Consider the following 10297-nt stretch of genomic DNA (forward strand, 5'->3'; position numbering starts at 1 on the left):
GACCTCATGTATATTTTTGTAGACTGTTAGAATAAATATTATTACATTGTCAGCACATAAAACAAATAACAATCCTGTGTTTAGTAAATGCCAAAAAACTGTGACATCACTTTAGTATTTTCAAGTTTTACTGTTACATCCCTTGTACTGTTATAACTTGTCATAAAGAATAACATACTTCTTAATAAGATGACAGTATTATGATGTAGTGTATCGCAGATAAAAGTACTTCTCATAGCTTATAATTTTATCATAATCTGTATACATACTCCACCATCAATATAACGATATCGGTGGTGCTGCCGGACGAACAATTAGAGCATACACATACACATTGAGCAATATCGTTAACAATATCTGTCTGTGACGTCACCTGGACCCCGGCTGAACATGACAATACAGTTTTTAATACAAGTTTTTACTGTGTGTTCAGGTGACGGGGGGGGGGGGGGGGGGGGTCATCAACTACCCACAGGATCATGCATCATTAACATTGTGCACACTAGACCAGTGATTTTCAACCTTTTTTTACCTTGCGGCACACTAAATAAGATTTAAAAATTGCCAAGGCGCACCATGAGATCCCCACAGGGCAAAACACATTGGCCCCCACAGGAAAAAAAAACAAACCTATTGGCCCCATATAAAAAACAATAACACTGGTCCCCACAGGTAACAAAAAAAAAAAACATTGGCCCTTTACATGAAAAGAAGAGATCAGTAAATAACAGTTGAACTCGTGGTTGCTGTAAACTGGTTTGGGCATCTCTAGATCTGGGGGCACACTTGAGAACAGTTTAAGGCACATTAGTGGTTGAAAAACACTGCACTAGACAATATGCATGATAATATTGTTAACGATACCATTATCATGCATATTGTTTGCAAATATTGTATTTAAGACCTGATTACTGGGAAGCGAATCTTTGGTGCCCATCGATCAAATAAACGCCACCCCGCCAGAGTTCCCTTTGCCCCTGTGCATAGCAGTGAATACATTCACAGCTGTGCACACAGGGGGAAAACCATTCGCAATCACTCACCATCAAATGGTTTTCCCCCTGTTCACAGTGCTGAGCAGTGGCGGCTCCTGCTATAGGGCTGCAAAACTGCAGCCCCTCCAGTTAAAATCACAACACCAGAGACACAGACAGACAGCACTCTGGTGCATCCCCCCGTGGGCACCCCCCTCAGGAGCTCTGGTGCTGGCTGTCTGTGTCTCTGACATGCTGGTAACCTCCTCTCACCAGGCTCCATGAAGCAGCAGGGCAGACCCAGCAACAGCCCAACCCTGTGGGGAGGAGGTCAGCATGTAGAAGATTCCTATTGGAAGCTGCTACTGATCATCATACACAGAGCTGGAAACTCCTCCCCCTCTTGGGCTGCCAGTTCATGGAGAGATGACAGCAACAACTTCCAACAGGAAGCCATTCTGTGCAAATCACCAGAGCTACAGTGCTTCTATGGGCTGCTGTCTGTGCAGCCCAGAAGCAAATCTCTGCAGTGAGCATGCCCAGACTTCAGTGAGTCACTCAGTGTGATGCAGCTGAAGGAAGCTATGCATTGCACCAGAGAGGTGCATGGAAGTTTATTTACTTTTTAATTATATTTGAGTGTAGATCTTTATTAAGAGTATCATTTTGTGTACTTTAATTAATATTAAAGTTATTAAAAGTGTGTATTTTGCTCTGTACCTGTGTTTGTGTGCTTATGAGTACATCATGTATTTACAGTTAATGCAGACAAACACTAGTACAGTGCAAATCAAACTAATAACCTGCAAATAATGAATGACTGCTTGCAACGAGCAGTACCCAGGAAATTGCAGCCCCCCTTAAGTCTAAAGGCAGGAGCCGCCACTGGTCTGGTGCTGAGTAAGTCTAGGCGCTGTGCTGGGATGGCAGCGGCCCTCCCTCCCATCGTCCAGGCAATGCCTGAGTTTTCCGGGGCAGAAACTACTGTCTGGCCATCTGTCAATTTGCAAACAGATAGTGATGGCTGGCCATCATTGGCTTTGTTCGCATGGATGGCATGCTAATAGTAAGCAAGATTTTCCTAAGCTGATAATCAGATATGTGCCCAATAAAGTAAACTGTAAATCATATATTTTAGATTTAAATGCTTTTTCTAGTGCATATTGTTTTTCAAACGTCAGATGGTTTTTATGATGTGATTGGAAAAATTCTCTCTGTAAACACTGCAGAATATGTGTGTGCTATATAAGTAACTGATAATAAATAATGATGAAAGTAATTTGCATACTTAAAGAAACATTCGTAAAAATGGTGCTAATGTGTGTGAAATGAAATATTTATTAAAAAAGTATACAACTTTCAGTTTGCTGAAAAGAGCATTCAAGTGAAAAACATGTAAATATATTTATAAAAAAAAACTGGCAGATGTAGAGAGAAATCCTTTCTAGACATTTTTGTGTATATTATTCATTAACGTTGCTTTCATTGTACCTTGCACAGTATTTATGTCATGCAGCTGGGGCAATAAGTTACAAGTGACATAAAACCACACTTCCATTGCTATTCTTACCCATAAACATACAGTAATTATGTAGTCATTTCACCCAGAATGTCCTATGTGTTTGAGTCAAAATCGTTTTGGTACATACAGCAAAAGCAAGTTCTAGAAAATAAGCAAAAATATGTTTATGTCCTGTTCATTTAAATATTTTACAAGTCTGTTAAGCCATGTTACTGCTGTTAACTTCTGCTAGCCTGATATATATTTATATATAATTTTAAGTCACCTTTTTTTCATTATTTTCCATAAAAATATACTTTTGAAGACATTTTAATACTCTAGGTTAATGGTTATATTTTATATATTTATTTATATCATGAACTGTATGTATTTGATAATAAAAAAAATAAAGTCACTATTCAACAAATTGGGTATTGTCTAGCTTATTACAGTCATTGAGATGTACTTGTTACACAATCACCAAATAATATTAAACAGTGTTCCTTTGTTCTGTTCTCCAACTTTTTCATAAAAGTGGTAAAGGGTCCGAGCACTCACATCTATCGCAACATAAAATAAAACATTTATCATAAATTTAAATGGCCGCCAAAACATTGATTAAATGGCATCTAAATTGTAACAGTCTGTAATACATAGGTACTATCAGTATTCTTGGGCGGCAACTATGAGAAGTGGGGGTGGGGAAGGAGCCATTATAGAGGATACAGTACCTTGTCTCAGAACTCTGGGGACAATGTTCCACCACTGAGGGACACCAATGTCACTGAAACTCAAATAAAATGCCTTTATATTGCTCATATTTTGCATAATCGATCCCCTAGTGGAGCGTCAGCTGCATGTACTGATGGGGAAAGTAATACATTACTTGGTTTATGTAAAAAGCAAAAACGATTTAATGTAATTCTTATTCATTATAAAACAAGTACAGTATGTGGCGTAAACCGTTTCCCATTTCGCATTCTTACAATCACTATTATTAATTTAGTCTGGTTTGCTGGTATGTCCATGTTCCTTTGGTTCTTTACAACTTAGCCATCTTTGCTAAACTGATATATTTGGGCCACCAGCATAAAGGAAGCGTTCCCGCTGGGACAGTGCCTTGCTCCACTTTTCCAGGCTTGCCTGACAATGACATTACCTGCCGGCCCCGAATGATACTGCCAGCAGCCTTGTTCTGAATGAAATCTATTGGCTGCCTTTTGTTGAATGCTAGAATAGTTTAGGATAGTTAAAAAAGGAAAACAATCCATAAATGTTCACTTATTATTGCCATATTTCAATAAGTGTTCATTCCACATCCTTAGCCAGTAAAACTGTGTTCTTAGCTGTTGCCTGCAATTTTTAATCAGTTAATTTAATACCGCTGATATTGCTTCTGTGGCTGACTCCCCCTCCTAGCAGGATAATAGACTCTTTTTATTATAAACATTTTTTTGCAAGTGTCACACTCTATTTTAGAACCCATGACCTGTTCGACTAGAAGCAGATGATGGAGCTATTTACTGCTTCATAGAAAGCATGTGAATTCTAGCTACCGTATATGAAGTTACTGGATATGGGTTGTAGGGTCGACAGAACTTATGTCGACAGTCATTAGATCGACCACTGCAGGTCTACAGTCACCTGGTCGACAGAAGAAATAGGTTGACATGCATTAGATTGACAACGTAATTAGGTCAACACAAGCATTAGGTAGACATGGAAAAGGATGACATGCAAAAGATTGACATAATATGTCATTTTTTTGGTGTCTATGTCGACTTTAGTGGCTCCCTACGCTCGCCACACTTTATAAAATCAACTCCACGCCGACATGGATAGTGCGAGTATGAACAGGTCGGGAGGACGCGCAACGCGTCCCCTCGCGGGGTTTGCTGCGCTCGCCACGCTTCGGGCTGACATGGATAGTGGAGTTTTGAAATGGAGCCATTTGCCAAATTAATTACAAACCGATGGACAATAAGTGAAAAGCTGTATCCTTTCTCATTATTAAGTACTTAAACACACTTAAATACACCAAGTATAATTTTCTGTAAACCCTTCTGCTTATTGGGAATAAGTACACGAAACTTGGTATAAACTTGCACGCCGATCCTTTCTCAGTACTAAAGTACACGAAACTTGGTATAAATTCGCATGCCGCAGGGAGGTGGGGAACGGTGGCAGGCAGGGAGATGGAAGCCTCCCTGCCTGCGGCGGAGGCTGTGTGGGGGGTAGGAGGACTCTCGGGGACACAGGCAGCACAAGCTGCCACCTGGGGAGAGCTGGCAGGGGCGCTACGCTGACTACACTAGGCAGCCGTTGGCAGGTGCGCTACACTGACTACGCTAGGTAGCGGTAGGACTATGCTAACAACATAGCTTAGCCTACGCTGAAAACATAGCGTAGTCAGGCCCCGTGATATTACACAAGTACCAAAGCATGCAGTTGAAACTTCAATATTAAGAAGTGATACTTTATTCTGTGGAGCTCCACTTTTAACATCCAGTCCTCTTTTCCCTGTATTTTGCAGCCCAGGGTAGCCTCCTGGCTGCTGGTGCTTCCAATAATGCAGCCTTCTCTGGAGTGCAGTTCACAGGCAGCAGCGTGAAGAAACGGCTGGTGGTATGTGTTCCTCCGGATTGATGCGTTTCCACGCCTCTTTTTTGCTAATTGGCCTAAAACAGTCTGAAGTATGAAAAACCACCGTTAAAAAAACAGGGACGTGCTGCGGGGACTGCAGTCCTGAGCCCTGGCAGAAAGATCATGGAGTGCACCTTGTGTGCATGAAGTGACATAAGTTTTATGGCCTATGCATAAATGTATTCCATAAGCACTCGGCAACAGGGGATGGGGTGTTTTGTCTTTCTGAAAGACGGATTGGCTGATGTATATCAGGCTGTCATTGGTTAGGAATTGTTTGTGGGCTGGGATTAAGGTTAGGATCATGGGAGATTCTGGAATATTCTGCCTCTTTGATTTCAAACGTTGGACTGATAAGTACTGCAGTTTTGAACACAGAGATTTATAGCCTGTCTTTCTCATTCTCTTACTCTTTCTTTTCTTTATTCATTTCATACTTAGAACCTACCTCATCTATTTCCCTATCCTTCCTTGTCATTTCCTTGAAATAAACTCTTACCTCTTTTTCTGCCTTTAACTTCAGTATCCTTGATAATGTCTGCTGTGAGGCCCAGGAGGGAGGCTGGTGTTCCTGCTCGCTTTTTGCAGGGAGCAGGGCTGCCGTCGACCCCTGGGGCGAGGGGGAGATCAAGGGCTCAGGAGCCAGTGGGTCCCAGCTCTTCCACTGCTCCCGCCTGTGTGCGCACTCGGCCGCCAGGGAGGGATGCGGTGAGGGGCCTGTCTGGCTCCCCTGCTGCACCTGGTAGGAGAGTTGGCGGCGGGACTCCCGCGGCTGATGCTCAGTCAGCGCGCGGGCGTCGTGACAGGGTGATGTCTCCCGCGGCTGACGTTCGGTCAGCTCACGGGCGTCGGGCCGGGATAATGGCGCCTGCGGTTGATTCTCAGTCAACTCGCGGGCGTCTTGGACGGATGATGTCACCCGCGGCTGATGCTCAGTCAGCTTGCGGGCGTCGTTCCGGGACGATGCAGCCCGTGGCTGATTCTCAGTCAGCTCGCGGGCGTCGCGGTAATGCTCCGGCGGCTCGGGGAAGCCCGGCTGGCGCTGGTCGTTCGAGTCAGGGGGGCGGGGGTCGAAGGTCGGCGGAGCCTCTGACAGGCGGGTGCAAGCAACGCAGCAGCAGCGTTGCGTCCCCCGCCAGGGCTTGTCAGTAGCAGGGACCATGAGGGCTCCTACAAGCTCTGGCAGAGGACAGCGGCAGGGTAGTCGTCCTGCTGCAGCTAGGGGGGGCAGGTCTGCGCGAGGTGGGATTCGCGCAGAGCTGTCCCCTGGTGGTGATTTGTCAAATGCTGGGGAGAATAATATAACTCCCCAGCATTATGTGGGGAATGTGAATGAGCCTGGTTCAGGTGGGGGCAATGCCAGGAACAGAAGAAGGAATAGGAGGGCGCAGCAGCATAATGCTACTGCATCTGGAACAGAGGATGGGGGCTCATCCTCTGGGTCCATAGTGGATGAAAATGCACTGGCATTGGTCCCAACTGGGGGCAGAGGTAATGCTTCTGGGTCACACCGTACTTATGCAGAAGTGGTACGGGGAGGTCCCTCCGCGGGCAATATGGCAATAAGGGTGCTAGTGGTCAGCGTCCATTAGATGCTACAGCACTGACACAGGTCATGGTGCCGGCTCTCCTCTGCTCTGGGTATCACCGGCAACATTTTGCCAGGGTCAGCTAATGTGAATGACTCTATTGGTGAGACGGATGCCCCTTTTGTGCCCGCAGTAGCAGGCACTTCGGGAGTCATGGACTAGTCAGCAGCGAGACGTCGAAGAGGCGAAGGAAGCAGGTCGGGAGGATCTACACGTTCCGGTGGTGAGCTGCCTTCTGACCCTGATTGGGTTAATTCATGTGGGTCAGGTACGGGTAACTCTGGCACCGATGGAACTAGCTCATTGGGCGGAGGGGAGACAGAAAAAGTCTAAGGGCAGTAAGCGTTCAGGGAAGAAGCGTAGGCATAGACACTCGGATTGTTCTTTAGCCTCTACTTCCTCTGAGTCACCCTCCTCGTCGGATGATGGGGTGCGGAGGTCCAGAAGAAAGAGGAGACGAACTAGGAGGTCTCCCAGCGAGGATTCAGTATTAACCATTGAATCTGACTCAGTCCAATGTGCAAATACCGCCATAATGCGGGTTTTGCGCCCAAGAATGCGGGACAGGATTAGGAAGGGCAAGTATGTGAACATATTTGCTCTTACTAGTAAAAGCCAGAAGGCGCTAATTGCGGCACGGAAAAAAGGGACAGAAAGTGAGGAAGCATTAATGACGTATAATAACTGGGTGCAGGCATGCTGGTGTTCGCGGCCTGTTACATGGAGTCAAGGCCTGACGAATAAATGAATTTGATACGCTATCAGTATCTTATTCATAATTTGTACACATCATACCGCGGCCATGGATGGCGCACGTATGATGAGGAATTCAGGCGTAAACAATACGGAAAGGAAGTGTATGACTTTAGCAGAAAGGACATTGAACTTTATGTTGAGGTCACGAATTCTGCCGTGCCAATGGGCGAGGCATCTGTAAGGCCTTGGAATAAGAAGCAAGGTGGGCAGCCTACGGGGGGGTCGTACATCTAGAGTGGGTCACGGGAAGTGCTTTGCCTACAATAACAACACTTGTACGCTGGGCCAGAAGTGTCGCTTTCGACACTCCTGTATCAGATGTGGGGGCAACCATCCCATTAGAGAATGCAGCAAGCCTGCGCAGGGACTGGGTGGAGCTTCAGGCAGCAAACAAATCCGCGGTCCAGCGGAACCTAGTCATGCATAAAGCTCCATCCCCTATCCAGCTGCAGGCTATGTTGCCATGGTTGGGTAAATTCCCCTTTAGAATGGAGGCGGAATTCATTAAAAATGGATTCTCGGGGGGGGTTTGCCTTGCCAATATCAGGTAACATTAGTCAGGGATCTGTTAAAAATTTGCGTTCGGCATATCAGTTTCCTTTGATTATTAAGGAAAAGGTTAATGCTGAGGTAAATTTGGGACGGATGGTGGGTCCTTTTATAGAACCTCCTATCCCAGGTATGATCCTGTCTCCGGTAGGTGTAGTCCCCAAGAAAGCTGAGGGTAAATTTAGGCTAATTCAACATCTATCTAGCCCAAAAGGTGCATAAGTCAATGATACTATCCCTGATGAATTATGTAGAGTGGTTTATCAGTCTTTTGACGAAGCCATTGCATTGGTCAGGTCTTTTGGTGAAGGGGCCTTGCTGTGCAAGATAGATGTTGAATCGGCCTTTAGGTTGTTACCTCTGCTTTTAAATACAGTACATGGGTTTTAAATTAGACGATGGGTTCTATGTGGATAGATGCCTTCCTATGGGGTGTTCCATTTCCTGCGCCTGTTTTGAGCGATTCAGCACCTTTTTGCAATGGTGTTTGCATGAGGTTTTTGGGGAGCCCAAATAGCGCATTATTTAGATGATTTCCTACTCATGGGTCCGTCAAACTCAGGTTGATGTTTAGCTCTATTGGTTAGTGCGCAGACCCTTTTTAAATCATTTGGGGTACCGATAGCTAACGATAAAACTGAGGGCCCAACAACTGTTTTAACTTTCCTGGGTATTGAAGTCGATACAGCACGGGGCCAATGCAGACTCCCAACAGACAAGATTAATCGTTTGCACGACGAAATCTTGTTTGTTCTCGCAGCAGGGAAACTAACGCTTAAACAGGCCCAGTCTTTGCTGGGTTTGTTTAATTTCGCCTGCCGAGTGATACCCATGGGTAGGATTTTCATGAGGAAATTAGAAAGGGCTACCGTGGGAATAAGGAGACCTCACCATTTCCTGAGGCTTTCTAGCGAAATGCGGCGTGACCTGAGGATTTGGGATGCCTTTTTGTCCCAGTTTAATGGTATCTGCATATGGCAGAAAGCTCCCATTCATAATTCTATTCTGGAGCTATATACCGACGCAGCGGGTGCCACTGGTTTTGGCGCTTTCTTTGCAGGTATATAGTGCGCGGAACCTTGGCCTTCAGATTGGATTGATAAAGGGTTAACGAGGAATATGCTTCTACTAGAAGTGTTTCCCATCATGGTTGCATTGGAGCTTTGGCATGATAACCTAAAAAATAAGGAAGTGTTTTTTTGGTGCGACAACCTAGGTGTTGTTTATACTATTAATAGGCAAAAATCAACTTCCTTAGAGGTTCTCAGGGTTATTGCGCAGATTGTGCTAACGTGTTTGGTGAACAATATTACTTTGAGAGCCAAACACGTTCCCTGCATACATAATGAAATAGCCGATGCCCTTTCGCGTTTTGAATGGCAGCGTTTTAGACGCCTGGCACCTACTGCACAGCTAACGGGTGACATTTGCCCCTTTTATGTATGGCAGGTAATTCACCCAGAATGGAGGGGCTAGCTCATAGCTCTTTAGCATCGGCTACATTTGCCGCTTATTTGACAGCGTGGCAGAGTTGGAGACAGTTCTTAAGGGAAAGTGGCAACAGAGGTAAGAGTTTAAAATCATTAATTCTTGCCTTTGCTTGGCATTTCTATGTGGCCGGGAAGTCGCGCGGCGCCGTGGGAAAGGCCCTAGCTGGCATTTCTTACTTTCTCCGTTTAGAAGGGTAAAGGGACATTACCAAGTCCTTTTTCCTGCAAAGGATGCTTAAGGGCTGGTCTAGATTAGAACCGCCCATCCCCGACATGAGATGACCCATTGATGGTCTCCTTTTGGGAAAGTTGGTACGTGCCTTGAAAACAGTTTGCACATCCGAGTATGAGGCCAAACTATTTACTATGGCCTTTGTTATGGCCTACCATGGGGCGTTCAGGGTAGGTGAACTGGTGGCACCTTCTCGGTCATCAGCGTCACCTATGCTGGCAAACCATGTCGTCGCTGCCCCCGACGGTCTATGGTGCAGAGTGCAGCGGTCCAAGACTGATGTAGTCGGCAAGGGGCGGTGGGTTCGTATGGGTTCCTGTCCGGATCGGCGGATTTGTCCGTTGGCTGTGGCAGGGGCTTATTCGACCTTTCGTCCTAATTTGCCCGGGGGATGGCTCATTCATTTGGATGGGTCTCCTCTGACTCGTTACCAATTAAATTTGGTGTTGAAACGGGGCATTCTGCATCTGGGTCTTTCACCGGTGATTGATGGGACACACTCTTTCCGCATCGGCGCTGCTTCAGCTGCTGCTGCGGCGGGTTGGTCTGATGGATCTATTCGG

The sequence above is a fragment of the Crinia signifera genome, chromosome 2, assembly GCF_055691185.1.
Source record: "Crinia signifera chromosome 2, ASM5569118v1, whole genome shotgun sequence".
Classification (NCBI taxonomy): Eukaryota; Metazoa; Chordata; class Amphibia; order Anura; family Myobatrachidae; genus Crinia; species Crinia signifera.